The sequence below is a fragment of the Vicugna pacos genome, chromosome 1 (genome assembly GCF_048564905.1).
Source record: "Vicugna pacos chromosome 1, VicPac4, whole genome shotgun sequence".
In the NCBI taxonomy this organism is placed as follows: Eukaryota; Metazoa; Chordata; class Mammalia; order Artiodactyla; family Camelidae; genus Vicugna; species Vicugna pacos.
The window spans coordinates 8,473,547-8,499,593 of NC_132987.1; the positions used below are offsets into that span (position 1 = coordinate 8,473,547).

The window sequence follows — 26,047 nt, forward strand, 5'->3', positions numbered from 1 at the left end:
TAAATTATCAAGTTAATATTTTTACACTTAAACTGGTGGCCTAGAAATATCGGTATGAGTCCCTCTGTGGAACACTTTAGAAGATTCGAGAGCTGTAAATTAACTAGTTCAATATTCAGGCAGGAAATGTGTATCTCGCTGTATAATTTCATCTAGGAGATCACTTAAGAAATTTATCTTTGCTTTATGTAACTTTTGTGGAAATTTTCCTTCTCAGATCTGATCCATAATTTAGCCTGTGTAATTAACACATGTAATGATGTGCCAATGATCTCTTATTTATATGGCACTGAGCTTCAATGAACACAAAGTACTCTATTTACTTAATTTACTCTCTAAACATGCATCTGGAACTAACTTTGGACTTGAAAGAAATTAACTCCACTAAAGAGTAGATTTCGCTAAAAGAAGATTTACGTAAGGGCAAGAATAAAAAATTAAGGCATGCAAATGTTCTTTTAAGGCATTTGATTTATAATGAAGAATTCTGGAATAGTATTTCCAAACTCTTATCAGTGTTCAGCAAGTTCCTGATGAAGGTTCTCTAGATAGACCCTTCCATTTTTACGAATATCATAAGAACTTAATTTGTAATGAAAGGCAACTTTGCAAATGCAGCTAATTCTACATTTACCTGCATCTGTAATTTGCTTTCCTTATGGCTGTCTCTTACATTAGCATTCATTACAAAAGCCCCCCTTCTAAGATTATTTGATTTGACAGAAATGCATTAGCTCTGACAGTGTTCATGCAAGTAGAATCTATGGTAATTACTGCTATTTAAACACACAGATTATTCCTTCTGGTCTTCTATTTAAAAACGGAAATAAACTCTCAGAGCCACCAGAGATTAGAAATACCTGCTTTTAAAATACACCTTGTGTTAATTAATATCATTTCCCCAGATGAAAACAGACATGTACCCAGCTAGCGGCATATAATAAACATCATGGATTCATACATTTATTCAGAAAAACGAAGAAAATTTAAGAAGGGATAAACTCCTCATTTGTATGGGAAAAAGAGTATTCTCAGACGAATGAGTTGCTTGGTATCCGAGTAAGACTAAGGCCTTTAGCCATTCTCAATCAATTCATCCTCCAGAAGTCTCTGTCTTTAGTTACCCCCCAGCCTTCATCACATACAGTCAGGTCACCAGCTCCTTCTGAAAATGTTAACCACTATACATTAAAAAAGACTAAAAACAAATTTCTTTTGTATAGCACTGGGAACTACACTCAATATCTTGTAATAACCTATAATGAAAATGAATATGAAAATGAATATATGTATATACATGTATGACTGGGACATTGTGCTGTACACCAGAGATTGACACATTGTCACTGACTGTACTGCAATTGAAAAAAAAGAAAAAGAGAGAAAGAAAAGGTTCAGAAGATGAAGAGGGATTTTTTTTTTCACTTTAAGGATCACTGAAAAGCATAACACATATGTCCTGATTCACTAGGAAGTTATCTGACTGGTGATATTTGATATTTGTCTTTTAAATTTGTAAGCAAGGCCCACGAACATGGCTCTGTCTCCACAACCCATTTTAATAAACGGGATAAAGATCATTTCAAAGTAGCAAGTGGTTTAAAGTGACCCTCTGACGCACATATGTTCGTATGGATATTTGGATATGGTACTGTCAATGGTTTTAACCGTATGACAGTATCACTAATGCCATTTCATCAGTTACATAAATCACTAAATTTCATTTTCCAAAAGCACATTTTGAGTTTACTGATCACATAAGATCATCCTTAAACATTGATTTTTATCTTCAAGGGTTTCCAGGTATGTGAGCTGACTAATTGAGGCCCACTCCAGGCCAGGCAGAGGGAGAGATGAGGGGTAACCCACAGCTGTCTAAGACATTGGCTGAGAAATCACTGAGCGACGGAGCTTACCTGCAAGGGTTACACTGACAATTCCTACTGTCATAAAAACGGGGACCTAGACAGAAGTTTGCTGAATTGTAGGAGCAGAAGTAACACACTATATTTCAGAATGTCCAGACCATAAAAAATTGAACACAAAAGGGATTAGATGCAATAAATGGTATAAAGTACAAACCACTTATATAGAAATAAAAGACTAGGTCCAAGGAAAAGTGAAAATAAGACACTATTGAAACTCCAAAAATAGGTATTATTTCTCACAGGGAATGCCACCTTTCAGATTCCTATAAATTGTCTCTTCAAACCTATAGATTTCTGAACGTGTATGATAATTTGGAAGTTCTCCACTAGCTACTGCCTACTTGGATAAAATAACAGAATGTCAAAGTTAGAAGGGGCATAGCTCACAGGGCATTTGATTGAAATTATTATCTCAGTGGTTTAAAAATATATTTGTCATCACAGGATTCTTTCTTCTGGAGAAGATTTTGCAGAAGTCCAACTGTTAATAGATAACACAAAGGTTGAAGTTGGCCTGAGGAACCCAGAGCTCTGAACTCCACCCCACCGTCCTTTATGGACCCTAGTGAGAGCCCTGGGGTCCACAGAGCAGATTGCAAACCACGGCCTCACATACACTCCCCGCTGGAATGCCCCGGGCCAGCTCATTCTATTTGCTAGATTGTTTTTGCATAACTCCAAAGTCTGAGAAATTACCTCCCAAGGCAGCTGGGCCCACTTGCAGATAGCTTTGCATTTTTAAAGAAGCCTTTCTTACAGAAATGAAATCCATCTTTCTGCAACTTCCTTTCACCGCCTAGTTAGCTAGCACAGTAGTTCCCCCTTCTTCACGGTTTTGCTTTCTACAGGCGAAACCATGGTCCAAAACATTAAATGGAAAATTCCAAAAATAAGCAATTCACAAGTTTTAAACCATGCATCATTCTGAGTAGCGTAATAAGATATGTGATCCCTCTCTGTCTCTCCCAGGACGTGAATGACCCCTTCGTCCAGCGTATCCCACCCGTTAACCACTTAGCAGGTTATCAAATGGACTGGCACGGTCTCACAGTGCTTGTGTTCAAGTAACCCTTATTCTACTTAAAAACAGCCCAAAAGCGCAAGAGTAGCGATGCTAGCAATTCGGATACGCCACAGAGAAGCTGTTAGAGAATTCCTTTAAGTGAAAAGGTAAGAAGTTCTTGACTTAATAAGAGAAGAAAAAGAAACTGAACCCTGAGGTTGCTAAGATAAGAATCAATCTTTTATCTGTGAAACTGCAAAGGAGGAAAAAGAAACTCCTCCTAGTCTTGCCATTGCAGCTCAGACCACACAAGTTCCAGCCACCGTGCTTAGCTGAGGAGGAAAAGGCCTGATGTTTGTGCAGTAAGATGTACCGAGAAAGAGCAAGAGCACGTTCACCCAACTTTTATTACAGTATATGATTATAACTGCTCTATTTTATTATTAGTTGCTTTTCATCACTTACTGTGCCTAATTTATAAACTAAACTTTATCACAGGTATGAATGTATTAAAAAAAATACAATACACACAGAGTTTAGTCTTATCTGTGGTTTCATCCAACCATCCATCCATCCAACCATCCAACCATACAACCATCCATCCACGGGGTCTTGGAATGTACCCCCTGTGGATAAGAAGGGCTTACCGTGCATCTTCTCTCGGGCCTAAAACGGCACATGAACATAGTCCGTGTTCATACACATAGTTGTCGGATAAATGAGTAAGCAACCTTCCTTCTATTTTTTTAAGACATAAACTTCATCTCTTTCCCAAACAGGAAAGCGTTTGGACACTGTTATTAGTCTCAACATTTTTCAGGTTCCGGTGCTTCAAGTACCTCTCCCATGGTGTGGTTTCCAGACCCTTCACCATCCCAGGTGGCTTGTTCTGGCCTTGAGCAATTTCACACACTTTCTTTGAACTGAGGAGACTAGAACCGAGTGCAATGCACTAAGCTTGATCTGACAAGAGCAGACCATGTAGAACCATTGGTTCTTTAAGTCTGGGCTCATTCACTGAGTCCCATGCTTGACTCCTACTAAGCGTGTGGTCCACCCAGTTCTCTAAATCAGCGGTCAGAGAGGTGTAACTCTGGTCAATGGTCTGTTTTTACAAATAAAGTTTTACTGGGACACAGGCACAGCCATTCTTTTCTGTATTATCCATGACTACTTTCATGACAGTGGCAGAAATGACTAGCCACACAGAGACCGTATGGCCTGCAAACCCTAAAATGTTTCCATGCTATCCTTTATAGAAACAGTTTGCTGATCCTTGCCCAGGACCAATTAAAGTTCACTGTATGATATCATTTATAAGTGGAACCTAAAAAATGTAAGAAAGTAGTGAATATAACAGAAAAGAAGCAGCTCACAGATCTAGAGAACAAACTAGGGGTTACCAGTGGTGGGGGAGGGCTGGGGGATGGGGGGGGGAGTCAGAGGTACAAACTCTCAGGTATAAAATAAGCCACAAGGATATATGGTGCAACACAGGGAGTATGGCCGATATTTTATAATAACTATAAATGGAGTATAATCTGTAAAATTTGTGAATTCCTATATTGTACACTTGTAACATATACTGTTGGACTGCAACTATCGTTCAATTTTAAAAAGCTAAAAAAAAAAAATTCAGACCCACATCAGCAGTGCCACCAAATACTACAAACCCAGGGAACCAAGGAAACTACCCCCTCCCAGGCAAAGCGAATTTTGGCCTCAGAATTCCCGTAAATTGGCATTTCTCCCACCTCTGTAATCCCTAGAATTGTCTGTGAAAATTTTAGACAGTGCCAATTCCTGGGCCTTAAACTAGGTTAACTAACTCAGAAACACAAGGAGTATGGTTTAGAATAAAATAGATTAAAAACCACATTTCTTCTGTAGAGCACAGGGAACTATATTCAATATCTTGTAGTAACCTAGAATGAAAAAGAATTTGAAAAGGAATATATGTATGTGTATGTATGACTGAAACATGATGCTGTGCACCAGAAATTGACACACTGTAACTGACCATCTTTCAACTAAAAAAATAATAATAATACTTGGCATCAGCAATCCTGTCTGAGGTCTGTTTTTACCACTGTACCCTTCACCTGATTTCTGGTTTTGCTGTTCTTGGTGTGGTTGTCTGTTCACTTCATTTTTGCTCGGAGATACTTTGAGACCAACAGAGAAGTTGCAAAACTAGTACAGGGAGTTCCCATGCATCCTTCATCCAGGTCCCTTCAATGGTAACACTTTCTATAACCACAGCAAATTTATCACAACCAGAAAATTGACATTGGATTGAACTCTTAACTAAACAACAAGTCTTATTCAGATGTTACCAGTTTTAACACATGACCTGTTTTCAGTGTATATTTCTTGGAAATTTCATCTCATGTGTATATTCTGGCAACCACCATCACAATCAGGAAACAGACGATTCTATCACTCCAGAGAAAGTACCTCAGGCTACCTCACTGAAGTCACAGACTCCCTCCAGCTCTAAATTCTGAGAAACCACTACAGAGTGTAATGTGGAGACTGCTCCATACGCGGAACAAGAAAGTATGGCGTCTCGTGAGGCTGATTTTGCTCACTCACCATAATGTCCTTGAGATCCACCCAAGATGCTGCAGGCATGTATCATCCATTCCTTCTGACTGTTGAGTAGCACTCATCCATCACATCCATGTACCACAGTTTGTTAATCCATTTGCCCAGGGAAGGGCATTGCGTTGTTTTCATTATTTGGTGGTGAGCAGTAACAGGACTTCTACAGAGACTTGTATCCAGGTTTTTGTGTGAACGGAAAGTTTCAGTGCCGTGTGGTGAAGACCCAGGAGTAAGACTGCTGAGTCTTGGGACAAGTATATGTTTACCTTTATAAGAAACCACCAACTGCCCTCCACAAGGGCTGTGCCAGTTTGCATCGCCCCAGCAACGTGTTCCATTCACTCTGCATCCTCTACTCGCCGGGGTCAGTGCTGGTTCTTTACTTCACTGTAGACATTCCAGCAGATGTGCAGTGGCATCCTCCTGTGGCTGTAACTTGCATTTCCCTAAGAGCTAACGATGATGCTGGGTATTTTCTCACGTGCTGATTTACTGCCTGTGCATTTTTTGGTGAAATGCCTGTTCGAGCCTTTCATCCATTTTCTGATTGGAATGGTTGCCTTCTTGCCATTGAGTTTAATGTGTTCTTTATACCGGCTGGATGCAAACTTCGTCAAATGTGTGAAATGAAAATATTTTCTTCCAGATGGAGGTCTGTCTGCCACAGAACTAAAGTTTTAATTTTGGTGAAATCCAATTGATCTGTTCTTTGGTTAACGGATGTGTTTGGTGTCAGTCTTTGTCAGTCAGGGTCCAATCAGGAGACAGAAAAATTACACAGCGAAGGGCACAGGGGAAGTTTACTAGTAACTATAACAGGACGTTACTTAGTGACAATTACCCAGTAAGAAATAAAGAGATCTCTAAACAACGCAGAACTAGCAAATACAAGGAACAGCCCCCACCCCTGGGACTGAGGTCCTGTGACTGAGGACGGGCCACCCCACCTGGCTCTGAGCTCCAGACCTTGGTTGGAGAGGCTGTGGCTCACTGAACCGTTGAGAGGTTGCTCTGGGGCCTCCGTGGTGGAACCTGCTGGAAATCTGCCCTCTTGGCACCAGAGAAAGCTATTCAGGGAGAATCTAACTGGAGACACAAAGTGACACAAGTCTGCTTTGGCGTGCTGGGAGAAGTTGCTGTCCTGTGTGTGCTCTGAACGCCGGGTACCGCAGGAGCTGGGTATCAATGGGAGAAGGGTCTACACTGCCGGAGTCTGGCCAGTGAGCACCCAAGACCAGGGAGAAAGACCTTTTCCTTCTGTGATGTCTCTCCAGTGCCCTCTCCTGACAGAGCTTAACATCATGCCAGCTGGTAAAGGCAGACTAGTTAAAGGGTCCTCCCAGATCCACCTTCACACGGCGGGGCTGGCCAGCAGGACACAGATGCACATGCTCACAGTGCCTGGCGGAGAGGGCGCTGCCTCTGATGGCGTCAGCAGTGAGCACGGATGGCCAGCAGGAGTCTTCCCCCCAGTTTCTGAAGGATCCAGTGGGGAGGGGGAGACGAATGGTTCTCTGTCCCACTGGCCTGGAGCAGAGTGTGTATCATCAAAAGGGCTCCATTCTACAGGGCTGCCGTCCCCCAAGTCTACAAGAGGGCTAGAAAGAGCTGTTTTTCAGGTGTTGTGTGTGCACCCATTGGCTGCTCCGGGTTGCAGGCTGCTCCAGCCCCCAGGCTGGCATGCGCAGAAGGAAAACAAAAGGCAAACATAGAAAACACAGAAATGAAAGAAACTAACAACCCCCACCCCAAAATGGGAACTTCCCACTGGGTCCCTGGTCAGTTCCAGTTCTCTCCACCTGTCAGAGTCTTCAGATGGTTGCTCTGTGTCGTCCAGGGTTTACCACTGTAATCAGCAGGGAGACAGGGTGGAACGCTGCTGACTCAATTTTCTTTGGAACCGGAAGCTCCCTCTGTTTAAATTAATTACTTCCCTGGTGCGCCAAGGCTCTTCCACACGGAGGTGCTTCTTGAGGCTGTGGTCTCACCATGATCAGCTGGCTGATGGAGATTCCTTCTAAAAATATGCTTATCCTGATCTACAAGGCTTCCTAATTTGCTAAAGCAGCACACGGGCCATAACGCAGGCATTCAAGAGATACCATGTTACCACAAAGGGCCAGTTTTACTAAATATTGGAGCCAACTTGAAAAAAAAGCTTGAATTGTCCTGAACTGCCAGCTGGTGGCAGCAAATAGACCTTCGGCATCACTGACGTGTGCTCACCTTTGTGATACAGCAGAGGTCCCAGATGTCTCAGCCCTCTTTTGGCCATTCCATCATTTCTGACCTTGCTGGCTATCAGCTTCCTCCATGAAGTTTCTTTGCACACCTCTCCCTGATTTTTTTCCATCTGTGAGGATCACAGAGGAATGGGTACACGAGGATAATAATGACAACGTTAAGCAGTAACAATAGCAACCTTCCTACCATTTCAGAGTAACCACTACGTGTCAGGTGTTAGGGCAGACGTCTTAACTGTATTGCTGATCATCCACACTACAATTTGTTATTTGATAGATGAAGAAAATTGAATGACACAGCAGAGATTATAAACCTAGAGTCTGAGTCCAAATGTCATCTGCTTTTCCAGCTCCAACCCCCAACCTCTACTCCCTCTCTCACCATGTCTGAACCACCCTTTCTGTCTGTCCCTTTAGACATATGTCATAGTCTTCCCATTTTGGTTTTATCTACTCAACAAGGCTGAAGTCCTCCTGATGGCAGTGAATTTTCTTAGGTCCTAAAACCTTTCCCTGACACAGAATTCTGTGCTGGGCGTTGAGTGGTGGCTGATTATCATAGCTGCCAGTCTCTGGGCTCTGCTCTCTGGAAACTGACTTAGCAGAGAGATTTAAAGACTTGATCTACAAAGTCACAAATCCAGCCGATGACCGCTGAGTAGAGGGGATGCTCAGTGAATAATGAGGCTAATCTGACCGGTGATCAAAGTTGGGCCACTCAAACTTGAGATGAGGTGCATGAATTGGCGGCTACATATGGAGGCACGGAGCCAAGTGTCATAGACGCAAGCACAGCCTTTCAAACACACGCCTTTCAGAGACACATATTTGACAGTGATACGCGATCAAGGCTCCCATCAGTCACGCCACAGCCTCCCGTCCTGATTACAAAGCACACGCTGTCCGTTTCTCTGAAGATGATGACATGTTATCAAAGGATGATAAATGTCTCCACAAACAAGTTGGGCTAAAAAAAAAAAAAGCTTGCGATCTTTCTCTCTGGTTTTGTAATAACAAACATCTTGACTGGATTTCTTATCTGCTGAGGAGTTAAAAACAAAAGGCTCTAACTATCACGAAAGCTCAAAAGTAAAGAGAGAAAAGTCAGAGGATCCGGGCGTTGGAAAGACTACTTCACATCAGCGGAACAACAACCCAGAGCTGGAACTTGCTCCAAAACGTTCCTAAAAACTAGTCCCGCTGACCTGAACCAGAATTCCTCCACAGCCAGTAAAACATCTGGAATGTGCTGTTTGATAGAAAGCTCCTTTGTTTGTTCACTCATTCCTCCACTCATTCATTTGATGACTTTTTCTTAATGAGCCAAGACCACGCAAGGCGCTAGGGAGACAGTCATGAACAAGACAGACTTCCTCCCGCGCTTCAGGAGCGTCTACTCTACGGAGGTGACAGACAGTAAGTGAAACCACGCAAGAAACAGAGTTTTTACAAGTGTGCTGGAGAGCCCATCATGGGGTATGAAAAGTAAGTTCTTTTTTAATCGAACCGAGTGAGTGCCTCTGTATTTTTCGCTCATTAGCCCTGATTATACACCTTCACGCTGTGCAGAACAAGGCTGTTTTTCTTCTACATCGTGACAAGCCAGGTATTTGAGGGCAGCTACCATCTTACCTGCCCACCCCCCCAATTTTCCAGGACAATTTCTTCCAGAAGTTTTTTTTAACTCTTTCACCTGTGACAAAATGTGTGGCCCTTCAAACGCCATTCTGGTCCTTCATGCTAGGCTTCTTTCTCTGCAAATGCAGGGATTCACCATCTATCATTTTTGTCCACAGTCACATTAGCTACAGTCAATGACGTGGCCCCGATGTAAACACAAGAGGAACTTGAACATGGAGGGGAATACGTGGATATTTAGTGAGCAATGTCTCTGCTGCAAATTCCAAATTTCAGTGAACGTCACAATGGAAGATCTAACGTTATCACTTCCTCATTGTCAATCCTATACCTTTATTGATACTTCCACATGTAATCAGGGACACACACACACACACACACATATATATATATACCACATAATATGCACACACAGAACAATATTAATATAGTAAGAATGTGGAGAAAGTTTGACAGAGGGAAGATTATCAAATAATATGTTTACTGAAACTACAACACATGTAGCTGAATCACAACCTGACATTGCAGGGCCAACAGGACCAGTGCTGAGGACCATGCCGCTGAAGGAGATTTGCCGGATTCCAACCCTGGTTCCATCATGACCAGCTGTGTGACTCTGGGTAAGCACTTAACCTCTCTGATCCTTAGTGTCATCACTCCCAAAATGAGAATAAGATCAGAACCCTCCTTGAGCCACCATGTGAATTAAATAAGTTGAACTGTGTAAAATATTATTAGAGTTAGTGTTATAGATATATATGCTATTGTTATGGTTACAATTAAATGTGCAGTGAAAATGCAATTTCATTATCTGCTAAAACCAAGCCAGTCTTCTTTGAACACTTCCCCCATGCTACGTTAAAAAGGGGAGGGGAAATGTACTTTAACATTGAATTTATGTATTTACATCATCACAGTCCCTCCAGGCTGATTCATCTCCTTGGGTTTTTTTTTTTTAACTCTCTGGCATTAAGTTAAAATTTTATGTCTCTTTCTCTTCTGGTGCTTGATCTACCTCTTCCAATTCCTTTCCATTAAGTTCAGGAAGATGACAGGTGTTCATAATGTGTTCCAAGCTTCCTAGCAGTCAAGGCAAAAAGGGAAAGATGACTCATTATGAGAAAAGAGGCAGCAGGCCCATCCCACAGGGAGCTAAGATTAATGGAGCTTTCCTCCTGCCTGCATGCATCTGCATAGCCAGAATCGACTCTCCTACTCTGTTACCATCAAGACAAAGCTCCCCCTCTCCTTCTAGTGCTTGTGACTTTCCGTAGAAGAATTCAAACATCCTTCCAATTATCCCAATTCTCAGCTTGCTGTCCATCCAGTGTCACAGTCCTATAGAAACAGGACAGAAACAGCAATAAGGAGACTGCCAGCAGAACAGACTTGGTCCCACCGGGCCGTTTGCTTCTTTAAGTCTTGGCTGTTTTCTTAGGCTAGGGTTTTTTAGAGCATGAATAAATCTAGCCAGCTTCAGCTCTTTGGAAGGAATGTTTCACCATTTATTTGTTTAATCTCTTTAAAGCAGCCCAAAAGCATTACCTGGAGGTAGAACTCAGAATTGGATTTCTAGTCCCAGAGGACACCGCTGTTGCTGCGAGAGTCGGCCGAGAGCCCTAGCATGTAACAGACACATTTGCGTTAGAGTCTATTAATAAACCAACCAGAGCTCACCAGTTAAAAGCTGAAGAATGCTATTTAATGCTCTCTTTTGCTTTTTAATGGACTGAAACCTGTTAAAACACTGCTTAAGAATAAGGCAAATGTTTCTTGCGGGGATAGAGGGGCAGGAACACACACACACACACACACACGAGAGGTTAGTGTCAGCAGGCTCTACACCAAAAGCATCTGGGATGAAGCAAAACCTAGAACCTATAGGGTCCAAGGAACCCCAGAGAAAGGCTGGAGAGGAAACTTGAGACACTCCACTCAGACAGAACTTCCATGATCACATTCTCAACTTTTCCTGGGGCTATTAAATCAACGGAGCAAAAAATAGGTACACTCGGTCCACAGACAGAGCAAGTGAGGTACAGTGGGGGAGGCTTAAAATGGCACCAGAGATGTCCCCAGGCTCTCGTACCAAGGTGCACGCTCCAAAGGGCCCTTCCGGGGGCTCTGACGCAGAGGATGGCTTATTGAGCATGAAAATGAGAGAAGTTAGGGGATGGAGTTTTAAAGACTTGCCTTATTCTTTAACTTCCCAGATGGGCTGTTCTGTCTATTTTTGAAATCGTGATGCAAACCAACCAGCTGATGCAGTCATTTCTGGTGAGAGTCTTGCTCCGGTGACATCTGTCAGGATTCACCTTCACAATCAAAACCTGGTTCTCTCTCCCCACCTAGGAGCCCCGTCCGCCGGCCCCACTCTGGGCCGTGGGCTGTCCTGGGCTGGCAGTGGCGCCCAGGCTGGCCACCTGTCTGTGGGGCCCCTGGCTGAGTCAGAGCGTGGCCTCCAGGTCAAGGGCATCACCTCAGGCTTCTGGTCATGGAGGCACCTTCCTGACTTCCTGCCCTGTGTGCCTGGACTTGGATTCACAACCTTCCTCTGAAAACACGAGGCTCCCCATCTTTTACACACATTCCAAAAATTCTCTTCCTTCGACACCTGGCTCTGGGGTTCGGAGCCGTACACTCACTTGGATTTAGCATGTGCCTGCCTCCCACCAGCAAACATGCGTTCTTCCCAGTACCGTCCCGGCTTCTCCCTGGACCTCCAAAGCTCGTGGTCCAGCCTTTTCCACTGCTGGTGCTCAGACAGCCCAGAGAGGAAGACTGGAGAGGAAAACACCACTGTGGCAGGTTCACCTGACACCGACGGCCACGGCAGTGACTCCCCTTCCACGCGGCCTGCTTACGTTGGGACTGAGCCACTCGGCCGCCCCTGGGTGTGGCCTCAGCCCTCTCCTCGGAGGCCCACCTCAACCAGAAGAGCAGATGCACTGCAAAGGTGCTGTGACTTTACAGGGGAGGCCACACAAGGAGAGAGAGCTTCAGCCGGGCTGTCTTTCTGGAACCCAGATGCCATGCAGTGAGGAGCCTAGAACACATGGAAAGGCCACCAGCAGATGCTCTGGCAGAGAGCCCTGGCTGAAGTTCTAGCCAAAAGGTGGCATTTTATTTTTTTTTAAGTCATTACCATTTAATTTTCATTAAAATTGCTAGTTCAGATGAACAACAGGACTATAAGAGTGTTTACAATCAACTTCTGAAAAATTGCATTTATTTAAAGGAAATGAAACAGGCCAGCAGCAGTCCGAAAAAGGCACCGCTGGTATTATTGGATGCGGATGAAATGTGCTGTTCAGAGTAGCATCGTACTTAGGCCACACAAGGCCAGGAGGAGGAGACGCACAGAGGACACACCAGCAGGCAGTATTTATTCTGGATTTTCCAGTGAGCTGGAGAGAACCGAGTATTTTTGAAACATTCGACGAGAGCTCTTTACAAAAATGACTGCATCTTCCACACGTTTTAGTTACAGCCATGCTCTTCATTCCAAATCATGCACCTAACACATGAGTCAGGCAGGTCTGGAGATGACGCCAGCACACGCTGCCATTTGACTGTAACCCGACAGGGGGACCTCTCTCTGCACTCCTCCACCCGAGCGAACCCTGCCCTCTTAAACTCAGAATCACGAGAGAGATCCATCACATACGGCTAATAATACAGCTCAGGATACTCATAATCATGAAACACACTGGTAATAAACGATGCTTGTTTTTTATCCCACTACCAAGTTTTCAGTGGTTTGTTCTGTATGCACAGTTACTTGGAAAAGATATTAAGGAGCTGAACATTTGGAGACATTGAGACCAGGGATTTGCAAAGTATGGCCCACGGCCCAGATCCAGCCTGCTGTGGGTTTTAGGAAATAAAGTTTTATTGGAACACAGCTCATTGGTTTACATATTGCCAGTGGTTGCTTTCATGTGGCAGTGTCAGAGCTGAGTAGCTGTGACAGAATTTGCATGACCCACAAAGGCTAAAATACTTAATACTCGACCCCTTATAGAAAAAGTCTGTTGAACTTTGATAGACAAATGGCTGACTTTTTTCTTTTCTTTTCTTTTCTTTTCTTTTCTTTTCTTTTCTCTTTTCTTCTCCTTTTCTTTTCCCTTCTCTTTTTTCTTTTCCTTTTTCATTTTTGGCAGAGAATAGTTACTATTCTGCAACCTAATATACTTATACCCTCTCCTGCCATGTAAAATTTTAGATTCATTTGCACATTTCAGGAAAGGCTACACACACACACTTAAGCATTTGGGTAGATCTTTCATTAATTTAAAACACACCACAGAGATTCTAAACAGCATATGTATGGTTTTCACAATGTTAACACTGGGTTGATCATCTGTTGAGGCGCCCAAAAGTACATCTGCTCGTTGACCAAACCAGGGAGTGACAGACATTCTAGTAAATGTTTTATTTTTCTTTCTGGCAGAAGAAGACTGCAACTCCTGACTCTAGAGAAGTTTACACTGGGTGGGGTTTTGATGAAGATAAAACAAAGACTTCCTTAGGTTTTTAAGTAAAAGCAACAGTCTTAAAAACCAACACCTAAACTAAATTAATCCGATGACCAAGTGTCCGCAAGTTGAATGGGCCTGCATTATGGATTCTAAATGTGTTCTTCCTGAAAAACTGACTTTGTCAACCAAGTTCCACTTGGTTTCTCTCCTTCATTACACTTTGCATTACAAAAAAAAATTAAATTTCTGCAAGATACAACCAAAAAAATCTATCTTACCCTCCCCCGTTAACTGCAAGTTGGGAAGAAGATGCCACCTTTATCGTTTTGAATAAAGAGAGTAAGAGTGGACAGAAATATTCAGTGGATCTAACAGCCATGACAAGTAAATTATTCCATTGCTGTTCCAACCACAGCTATTAGATCAGTGGTTTTTAACACAAAGACATATAATCTGGTTAGAATCTCGGATTACTTTGCAGTAAGAAATTGGTTTTTACCTACTGTTTCAAAATCCCTTTTAAGATCCATTCGTCTTTCAGGGTGACAATTACTTCCTCGCTTCCTAGGACGCAAAAGTTAACGCATACAAGTCCCTGGGAATAACTAACAGACAGATCAACATCATTAATACATTTTTCCAAAATATTTGGCAAATAAGAGATTTATGAAATGTTTCTACTAATGGGGAAATAACTATGATTTCTGTCCCATTTCTGATACTCACAGTCTTCTGCAAAGAAAATTCCTTAAACTGGGGATGTCAATAACCTAGAAATTTATATGATGACACATGGACATTTTAAAAGCTAAATAAACAAAAACTACACTGTTTTTCCTGTTTAGGAAATTGCCAGCTTTATAGAGCAAACTATTTACGACCCTGAACTTTAGACTACATTTCCTGTTTTAAAAAAATTTTTATTGATGTGTATTTGATTTACAATGTTAGTTTCAGTGCACAGCAAAGTGATGCAGTTATACATACACATCTATATTTTCCCTTTTCAGATTCTTTTTCATTATATGTTATTACAAGAAATTGAATATAGATCCCCGTGCTAGACAGTAGGTCCTTGTGGTTTAACTATTTTATATATAGCAATATGTGTCTGTTAATCCCCGACCACTAATTTATTCCTTCCTGCCCTTATTTTTAAATATCACTATATACTGATCTAAAATGTCTTAGTAACATAGGCAACATTGATGGGCCCTGAATCAATCCTTTCTAGGTTCCTGGACTTTCAGTTAACTAAATTACTGCGCTAAATATCACCTTAGTTGCCTGAAAGAATTAAAGCACTTTCCAAAAGTGGAAATTCTTAGAAGACAGTACAAGTCCTGCCTGACCTTAATCCTTCCAATGCAGGCAGTCTTGTGGTATCTTTATTAGATCTTTTTTTTAAAACATTTTTTAATTGAGTTATAGTCATTTTACAATGTTGTGTCAAATTCCAGTGTAGAGCACAATTTCTCATTATACATGAACATACATACATTCATTGTCACATTTTCTTTCGCTATACCAGCCTGAATGCGCCCGATCTCACCTATTTGATCATTTTGTGTGTTCATTTAGAAAAATTCATATTTGACTGCAAAAAACAACAAAAACAAAATAACAATCTAAAAAACAAAAATCAGACCTTTTTTTTTTCCCCTTTTGAATCTCAAGCCTGAGTTTTGTTCTTCCAGAGAATTCTGTACAAAATCAATACGCACAGGAAAACCGAGGTTGAGATGGTTTCACGTGCAGCTTCTAAATGAACTACTATAAAAATTTTGCGTAGAAGGATCAAAGAGAGTCCTTCCCAACACACAAAGCTTTTTCCATCTGGGCAAATAATAAAAATAACAGCATGGTTGTCATTAAAAAGAACGGAGACCAACAAAAAGCTCTGGCCCTTAACTTTATCTTCTCTTAGCAGCCTGCACACAGGTAAAAAAATCACAATAAAGAGGTGACGCGCTTCCGTGTGGGCAGACACACACGTCAGTGCCTTTTAACAGGTCCAAAGCCTGATACACGAAGGCAAGTATTTCAACAGCATTCTCTGGGCCGGTTAGAGGCTTTTGCAACATAAGAGAAACAACCTTGGGTAAGTTAACAGTCAAGGTGAAACCTAGTAGCAATCTAAACAGGGGTGGGCTCACAAAGTGATTGGTGCCCAGGCGGAGGCAGCAAGACTGAAGGAATCAGACTGGGTTAAAACCCCAGCTCTGCCTCTTACACATCTGTTGACCTCAGTCAAGTTATTTCACTCAGAACCCGGTTTCTTTATCTGCAGATTAAGAGTTGGATTCTACCGGAACCCTCCCTGGCCTCTAGCACACAGTTACTAAAGCGCTTTGTTTCAGCCTCTCATCCTCCCTCCTCCACTCACGTGAGTCACGAGAGGTCAACGCAGTACTGAGCACTGGCCCTAAATGTTTAAATGAAACATTTCATCTAAGGAGTTGTTTTAGGGATTCCACGTCTTTGACGTTAAGGTCAGCACGTGCGGTTAGTAACGTCTGTGAACCCGCCCCCTCCCACCTGTGGAAGATTCATTCCAATTGCTCTGGACTTCCGTGGTCTTGTATCTGCTGTTTTCTCCTGCCGAATCGCTTCCTACCCTGGATGATAGCTGGGGTTTAGTTCTTGTTTTCCCAAGGACACTGAAGACACCCTGCGGGGAGAACTGTTATTCTGCCTCTGACTTTTCCATTCCTGCAGTATCATGTCTGTTGCAAAGGAACTTGTAGGGGAGGGAGTGGGTGTGAATGAATGGGTGGATCAAAGAACAAATAAATAACCCAGTCTCATGAGTCAGACACTCAAATCTCTGACCATTTCAGGGAAGGACAGGGAAGGTTTTCTTTCCTACCAGTTCTCCTGCTTCCTGGGTAGCATGAAAGAGATGCATTTTTTTGTTTGTTTGTTTGTTTGTTTGTTTCCTAGTTTTACTTAATTGTACTAGAGAGCTGGCAAGGAAACAGAAAGCTGGACAAAGAATAAAATAAGGTTCAGATCGGTAAGTATCATGATTTGCTACACATTTTGCATCTTGACCTTCACCTTGGAGCTTGGTAGGGCACCAGCTCTTAGCCTGAGGGGGACTGACTTGAGCAATCATGTAAGTTTAAGATGTTGTCAAGGTTGCCCGCAAACTGAGTCACAGCAAAAGCAAAGCAAAGCAAAGCAAAGGAGGCACTGGCTGTGCCCTGGCCGCATGGCACAGACCCTACCCTACTGAGATAAATGTGCTCTCTGCCCTCAAATTGAGCCCGCTACCCATGGTACAACTTGGTTAGTCCACTGTCAATAACTCTGTAGAGCTTTTTAAAATGTCCTGAACTCTCATTAGAAACTGGAGTAGCAGAGGGAATTTAATGATGAATCTGAATGCACTTCTGATCATTCAGACAGCAGCTTCATTTTATGCTGTCTCTGGGAAATGCTCAACCCCATTGTTGAACATTCAAATTCTGAGTCTCCCTGATTCATATCTTTGCTTTGTATTATAAAGTAAAGTGCCATAAAGTTCAGTTAGCAAAATGTATACTCTGCATGCATTGAAATTGTTACAATATATTTTGGAGTGTGTTTGTGTTAGTGTTAGGTGGTTCGAGAAGTGGGGGCAGATACGGTGGAGGAGAGGGAGGATGGTCCGGAGGATGGTGTTACGTCTGCCTCCAGCATAAAGGGCTTTTACTTTTTCTAAATGAGCGCCAGCAAGAAACTGGTCAAAACCCAAGAACCAGGACTGTGCGGTAGCAGAAAGGACTTAACCAGATATGACCCAATGTTCAGTGTATCATAATTAACATTTTGGTTTAGCCCCCTCCCCTGCCATGGGTTTTTCTGTGTGCATTATGGGTAAGGACATGCCCAAAAGGGGCCAAACATGACTCAGCATTCCAGGGACAAGACTGTCAATCAAGCAAGAGACCACCTCTAAGCGAGGCTATGAGAGAAAGGGGGAACCAAAATCACTGCTTTTCCCACCTTGGACCTGCCCGCTTCCCGTTCTTCATGTACTTTTTCTTTTCTAAATAAATCTTTAAAATCTCTCGCCTACACAACACACCACCTCCCGATTGTAAACTTATCTTTCGGGTATGCAAGAACTGGGGTCTTTACCTTTCAGTTAGTTAGTTTTTACTGTTAAAAGTATTCTTAGGAGATAGTCCTGAAAGTAAAATGAATACATCACTGTTTATTGATAGTTTTAACGTAAAACTGCTAGTGGCGGGGATAAAGATGTATCGGATAAAGGTCTATCAAGGAGATGAGAATGTGATGTTGACAGGTAGGGAGATAAACAATTTCAACAGGTGCCGGGGCGGAGCTTACACAGAAGCCTGGAAGTGGGCATCAGCCAGGCAAAGAACGCGGATTTATTTGTACACGTCTGTGTGCAACTACGCACGTGTCACTGGCAGACAACGTGAGCATTTTCTGTGCATCAGTGTGTGATGCACGGGATGGGGTGAAGTATAAGGGAGGATATTTTTTCAAGCAAAAGAAGGTATTCACTTTTCCCTGGATGCTCAGGTGATTTCGTTGGGCTGGGGTTCCTGAGTGACAGAGATGACAGCCGGAAGTGGTAGGCCAGGGCCAGATCACAAAAAAAGTTCTGATGCCATATTTGCGTTTGCGATTCACAGAACATAAATGCAAGCACCATTTTTAATTCAAAGATACGTTTCAGTTTGCATTTTAGTAAGAATTCAGGAGAAGCTTTATGTCTCCTGACTGCAAGAAATATTTCATAATATGTTTTAATCTCATACTTGTTTAATGTCTATTACTGTTAGATATCACATATCTAATATTTCACTCTTCCACTTTGGAGACAAAGTTCTGCAATGGTGCATGTGTATTTTACAGGTGCTCACTTCACCTTCTGCCATATTTGACCATTGCTGAACTTCTGTGTTAGAGTGAAGTCTAACATTAAGAATTATTGTTTTGCAGTTGAGATATTTTTTCATTATATAAGCTTATGTCTACTCAATTCCTAAGAACATAAAAAAGGGAAAAAAAACCCTCCATTAATTAAAAAAACACACACACACACACACGCACACGTAGACACAGATGTTTCCAGACGTGTGACAGCTGTGGACAAAGCCGCTGGGAGTTGTAATTTAATTTTTAAAATTCATCCAGATGTCTGGTATTGCATAGATACTGGTTAGGTGTTTAGCTTACATTTTTTTAAAATAGATTTTCTATTTCTGGTAAAGAAAGTCACATACATGGAGTGTATACAGACACACACACACACACACACATACACACAGAAGAGACCCTGTCACTTTGAACCAGAACATAAATTCAATACTAGCTTATCAGTCTAGTCTTCATTCCCCTCCTGTTTGCACATCATACCCCGGCTCCTGACCATGGATAGATTCCAGGTCCTTTAGGAAATTTAGGTCCTCCCTGCTTCACTCCTTCATTATGTTTAGAAAGACAAGATGTTCTTGTCCAGATGAAGAATTTTCTGCGAAGTTCTTCTGTGATTCAAGGAGTGGGTTTACGGAATGTATCTGGGTCAAAGCTCTTATCAGCAAAATACCTTCCTGCATCTTGATTTCCTCAGGCACAAAAATGAACAGGATAGAAATCACCTCTCATGGATCATCTGTCATGACTGATTCACATACAGAGATTATGGAAACACAATATTGAAATAAGCATCGTGTGTGTGTGTGTGTGTGTGTGTGTGTGTTTTCCTTTCTGAATTTCCCTTCTCTTGTTTGATCTCTCTGTACAGCCGCTACCAGCACACTCTGCTGGCACTTACCACACATCTTGAGAAGGAAACACTTGATAAAAGTCTCTTTCCTTGGCCAATCTGAAGCTTGTCACGAGCCAGTGCTAAGAAAAGAAAAAGCACTTTAGGCATCAATGATCTCACAATGGTGCTTCAACTCTTGCGCCAAGATGCTTGCAGTGGGATTCTTTATTGTAGCAGTGGTTGTCCCGGGGAGTCTTTGTTTGGTAGGATGGGTCAGAAAAGAAAGACCCCAGGAGTCAGCACAATTTCCACTCGGCCGGAGGGGCATCTGCACATCAGTACGCCAGATCTGTCAGTGCTGATGGAAATGTGCCCCTTTTCAAATGACTTCACGTTGCCTCGGAAAGGTCAACAGAGCTATGGATTCCTCGGCCACAAAAGTATGTTTCTCTTCTTAAAGAAAATGTACAATGCTGATTATGAAGACCTGGTGGCGTGGGTATTTCAGGAACAGGTATGAAGGACAGAAGCTTGCATATGAATAAATATGTGCGTAAAATATTTATATAATGAAATGCCCTATAAATATTCTGTACTAGACCGTATATACAAATGTATGAGACGATATCAAAGATTCATGGCTTTCTGAGGTCCACGCCCAGCTTGTATTTTGTTATAATTTCCAACATTTGGGAACTTTGCTTGAAGCCTTTGTCAAGAAAAGCAAACTTCTCCCATCTTCCTTATGAAAACAGAAACAAAGCTAATTCCCACTTGCCTTTGGCTGAAAACTGTGTGTCTGTTTTCTAAATGACATTGGATTGGCTTTTCCTTACAAACTGTTCATCCCCTGCTTTTGTTTCCAGGTCACCATTCTCATGATTTAGCTTCTACCTAAACAGAAAGGAAAAGAAGTGTGTGCTTATCTCTGCCAGGCACAGGGCCTGATGTAAACATCTGGCTTGAGAAAGTCATGCTCAGGAAAGCATAGACCCCAGACTCTGTGACCTTATAAAACTGACTGACTTTCCCAAAGAGGCTCCTTTCCTAATGTGTCTGTGTACAGTCACTGGCTACCACTTTGCACTGGATATCTTCTTTATCCTTAGAAAACTCTCTGTTGCTCCAAGAACTAGTAATTCAAATTCCAATAAACACTTGGAACCCATTATTAATCCCGAGCAAATAAGTGCTCCTCTGCATTCACAGACTATTTCAACAATAGATTCAGAAGTATTTCCCTCTGGGTATCTCTGAGTCCGGTGAGTTCAGCACCCCTGCATTGTGATTTTGAATTTAGAAAAAGAAAAAGAGAGGAGAAAACACATACAGAGAAGACTGAATCGTAAGAGTGAAAAGTGCAAATTTAAACTGCAACGTGGCTTTATCTGATGAATACATTTGCAATTCGCTGAGACTTGAGCAAGAGAATTACATAACAGAACCAGGGAGAGGTGTTGTCAGATCTAACCAATTAGATGACTAAGGTAACTCCGTAATCTCAACGGGCTAATTAACTCCTGATTGACAGTCACTGAAGGGGCATTAGAAATGTCAAGCCTTCTTTACCGTGCAACTGGAGAATCTGAAAAAAAAAAAAAAAGCAAGCACACATATTTTCGGGCTTAGACTTTATGAAAACCTGCAACTCTGAAATTGGATGAGCAGTATCTCAGAATTCCTTGGATTCATGAGAACCATTGCTCTTTCACGGCATCCCCTATTCAAACAAACAAAAAAGAAAAGTCTAAAGCTTTGCTATGCCTTAATTCAAGAACAAAAACGCAAAACTGCTTCAAGTTTTAAAACTGCTTATTACCTTTTATGTAAAAAGTACTCCATAAAGAGAAATAAATAAATAAGAGGATTATGCAAGCATGTACTCTACACGGGCATGTCAGCTAGCAGTAGGAAGAGGTAGAGGAGTGAAAATGGTATTTAGACAATAATATGATAGGGTAATTAGGAAGGCATAGATGCTTATTGGCAGGAGGAAGAAGAGAAAATCGACACACTTTTAAGGGAGAAATTTACAAGAACAGTATTAGAAACAAAGATGGTGGGGAAAGTGTGTCTCTAGTGGAGAATATTGTAGATGAGCAACAGAATGAAAGTTTGCAAAGGCAGGTTGTGGTGAAACCATGGGAGGGCATGAGGTCCAGCATAAGGGTACATGGAGGTTTCTGAGTGGGTTAGTGCTGCCTAGTATAAACAGACAGAATGAAGGATGTGGTTGGTTGTCAAGGGGCCAGAATGGAGGCAGTTAGACTTGCATGGAGACTAGGGCAATCGTGGTGGGTAAGACAGAGACTTATGAGGCCAGGGTATGGATAGAAACCACGCATGAAGGAGTGAAAGATGTTCTGGGAATGTGAGGGGAGCAGGTTCCAACAACGAAGCAGATGTCTGGACTGACTCAGGGAGAAGAGGCTAGGACAACTCGAAGGATTCAGGTCTGTGAGCTGCAGGACCAAAAATAAAACTCGGAAAGACAGGGTGGAGAGAAAGTCGGGGATGATGGTCAAAGTCAGGCTTTTTTTTTTTTTTTGGAACTTGGCAGAAGAGAGGTGCTGTCAGACCATCCAAATGAGGGACCAATAGGCCAAAGACATCAGGTCAGGTTTTAGGAGGGGAACAAGGAGAGAGGTGTGGAATGCTGAGACGTCTAACACAGGGATGGTGGAAGCCATGGTGAGATGTAATTTATTGCTCACTAGTATCTGTTTCCCTTCCACGACAAAGATCATTCTTCCCTGCCCTTGACAATCAGGCTTCATCATGTGCTTTGCCAATGAAAGTGAGAGGAAAGTCACTTCCATTAACAGCTTTAAAAGCCTATTGATTCGCGACCTTTTTTCCCCTCTTCCCTAGAGTTGGTAATGTCCAGCTGGTGACTGCTTCATTAGCCTGGCATTGGAGTTAAATTAACATGGGGAAAAAAACACAGGTAGTTGTAAGAGATATAATTGGTGGCTGTAAAAGTCACCAGGAGTTAGCAGTTTAACCTAGCCTAACCTAACTGACAGGTCATAAGAGTGAATAAAATTGCCCAGAAAGGGAAGTAAAGAAAGACCAGAGAATGACTTTTTGCATAAGACTTAATCACCAAATTGTGAATTGGTTATTTTGCAGGAAAAAAAAAAAAGGTCAATCGAGTTATCTTTGACAAGGTACTTTAAACATAATTTCTTAATTTTTGTCATTACTTTTTCTGTATAAAAAACTTGAATTAAAAAAAAAAAAACACAACCCAAAACCTTGCTAGATCAGACAAAGTTATTCTGGTCACCTCTGGGAATGTTCGCTCTGCAAAATATTCTGTAATGAATAGCAAGCACCCTCATACACCAACAGTTTTGAGAGTTTAATACATTTTTTAAAATATTACTTTCACCTGTGAATTGTTCTTTGTGTAAATTCACCAACCTAACACCTAACTTAAAAAGAATTCTCTTTTTATAAGTAGACTTGCAATGAAAAGCTGTTCTTTTATTAGTGTTCCATTTCCTACATTCTAGAGAATCTCAGGAAAACCTCCCAATCTTTTTTTTTAATTCAAACGCATACTACTTCTTGCTCTTTTCACTGCTATTGCTCAGACTTCTCGGAAGGTTGGCATCTACCAAATCACTATATGCTCAGCACTTTTAAAGGCAATTCTACATACTAATTGCTTTTGCCTTCTCCTCCCCAGCATCTTGGCTTCCAGGCAGCAGGCAGGCCTCTTAAAGGTGTGATCTCCAATGTCCGGAATCTCCAAGTGCCCATCTGGTTAAAACTAAGACTTCAAAGAATTCTTTAAAAATCTTTGAAACTTTCCATTATTGTCCATATTTCTATTTCCCATAATATTATGCTGACATGGAGTTGACTCTCTCATTTTCATATAATTCTCCGTATCTGGGTTATAAAGAATGACTTCATTGCCCAACAACAAATATATATATATATATATATACACACATATATATATATATACTACTAATAAAAACATTAGTATATATATATATTTGGATTAGTCTTTTGAAGAATGATATGGTAAAACTAGTAAAAGTGATGTACTGTATTCATATCTTTTACGCATGGATAAGTCCACAAATCACAAAACAACATTATGCCTTATGTAGAAGGGTTACATTTTTTTTATTATTTAAAAATACATGGTCTTCGATTTTCAAGCCCTCTCTCTCTCTCTCCTTCTGCCTCCAAGTATTTAACTATTCCAAGAAACTAGCACAGAGACCCATCCTGCTTTCAGAGTTGTACCCCTTCCTAATCAGTACGAGGACACAGGTAGTAATAAAAGGGACTCGTAATAGTTTTAAGAAAACTCCACTTTGTCGGCATCAGTGCCTCTGATTTATATTACAGTACAAATGGGGTAAGAGTCTATGAAATGCCAGGAGCTTTCCTAGGCTACTTCTCATTGGTAGTTGTGCAGAAATCCCACTTTAAGGAAAGAATTCAGCTTCAAACATCTGGTGAGGATGCTGGAATGCTTAGTCTTTAACCTGTATGACCTGTTTCTTTGTGGATATCGGTCGCCACGGATTAGGAAGCCAGCGCCCTTCCAGATGTCCATCACTTCCTTCCTTTGGCTTTAGGACATCTGAACTAAGTTTGCAGACTTTATTTTCCCTCTGTCCTTCTGGAATTTTCTCTAGCTCCAGATGGAAAGGGCATGTCACGCTTTCAACACCATTCCAATCTCTAGGTGGGTCTGGCTTCTCCACTGGGCATCTATGTTACGAAGGCTCGCTCCCACAGCCCAATCCAAATTTTCCCATTCATCCTCCAAGACGACAGAGCCTTGATGACTGCAGTGTTTTCCATTCTAGTCTCTAAATAAGGGATGGAGGTATGTGTTCGTAAGTTGTTTAGGTAACAGAGATGATACACGTGGGAGCCCTTCTTAAACCCTGTTAGCAGCTCCACCCTCTCTGGACATATATATATTTAAATGATGTACATTCTCAGGGATTTTTTGCATTTTAAAGAGGATTCAAGGTAACCCAAATAGCCATTATTGATAAAAATGTCTAGGAATAGAAAAGTTTGGGGACAAGCAAAAACTGTACAGCCAACTCTTTGCATCAAACTCATCTCTTTCGACCAAACCTTTACGTCAAATTCACTTCTTTATTCTGGCTACCTACTATCTCTTTGCAAATGAAATATATATCTTTATGGCAAGTATGGCTTTAAAGATTCCCAATTTGTGCCCCAATATCTGGGAGCATAAATAACACCCACCTGTTTCATTACCACTCCTTCCCCTATAGCACCCCCCTAAAAAAGGCAATGGATTTTCAATTAAGGGAGAAAAGAGTAATGTTCTGCCTACGAGGTTTTAGGTCTAAATTAATAAGATCGTATAATTCAGCTCTGGCTCTGGATACCAAAGAGGTGAGTGTGACAAGTCCTATTTTTTTCCTTTATATATTGTGACACAAAATTGGATGAATCAGAGAATCAAAGAGGTGAGGGAAAACACAGCCAACAGACATCTCACTCGGCATCTACAGCACATCAGGCTGAGTGCCAGCGCACAGAGATGCCCGCGGCACTCAGCCTCAGAGAGTACACGGGGCTCTCGGGGAGGGGGCGTGACGCACTTGCCAATAAGACTCAGATGAAGGACAGAAAATCTGTTGCGGGAACTCGGAAAGAACATTGTCATCACTTCCAGATTCACACAGAAGCAAGCATCTCTCCAGGTCCTTTGAGGATTATTGTATACATCTAATGGATACACCATGAGTAATCAAGTTGCTTTTATCTGTTGTATTGGTTCACTGTGGATTTTATTTTGTTTTAATTGTATTTTTTAATGGAGGTTCTGGGGATTGAACCCATGACCTTGTGCATGCTAAGCACACACTCTACCACTGAGCTATACCTACTCTCCCCCACCCGCCACCAGTTCACTGTTCGTTTTATATGTCCATCAGTCATGGTCAGAAAGTTCTCTTCGAGTTAACACATTACCATCCACGACTAAATAAACGCCTCCTGACCACTGTTATTTGTAGGGACTGGAAAACAACCGCCATGTACCAGCCCTGTGTTCTTAGAAAGTGATTTATTAAAGGTACATCCATGAATTATATGGGATTTCCTTTTATGTATTTTGAGGACCAGTGGCCCTATATTTTTAAATGCCAGCTTAGGGAAACCCCACTGGCTTCCCCTGGCAAGAATAAACTAGTTCTTTGCAGAAGGTCTCCCAAGGGGCCGCTCAAAGGCCATTACTTCACTGTGAAGATTCTGTTAAAAAGAATAATTGGTATCAATAACACTTACCTGTGCATGCAGAGGGAAGGTTACCCAGCCGTAACAAGCCCAGAGTCACACCGCCACTACTTAAAATAATGCAACGTTTGGGATTTATGAGAATAAAGCCTGTCAGTAATGAC

The 26,047-nt window shown here is 41.8% G+C and overlaps 1 protein-coding gene across 3 annotated transcripts in view; it reads right to left on the minus strand.

Moving 5' to 3' along the window:
* Positions 1-26,047, minus strand: part of ZNF385D (zinc finger protein 385D) — a 786,854-nt gene that overhangs the window by 51,898 nt on the left and 708,909 nt on the right. The window lies entirely within an intron of this gene.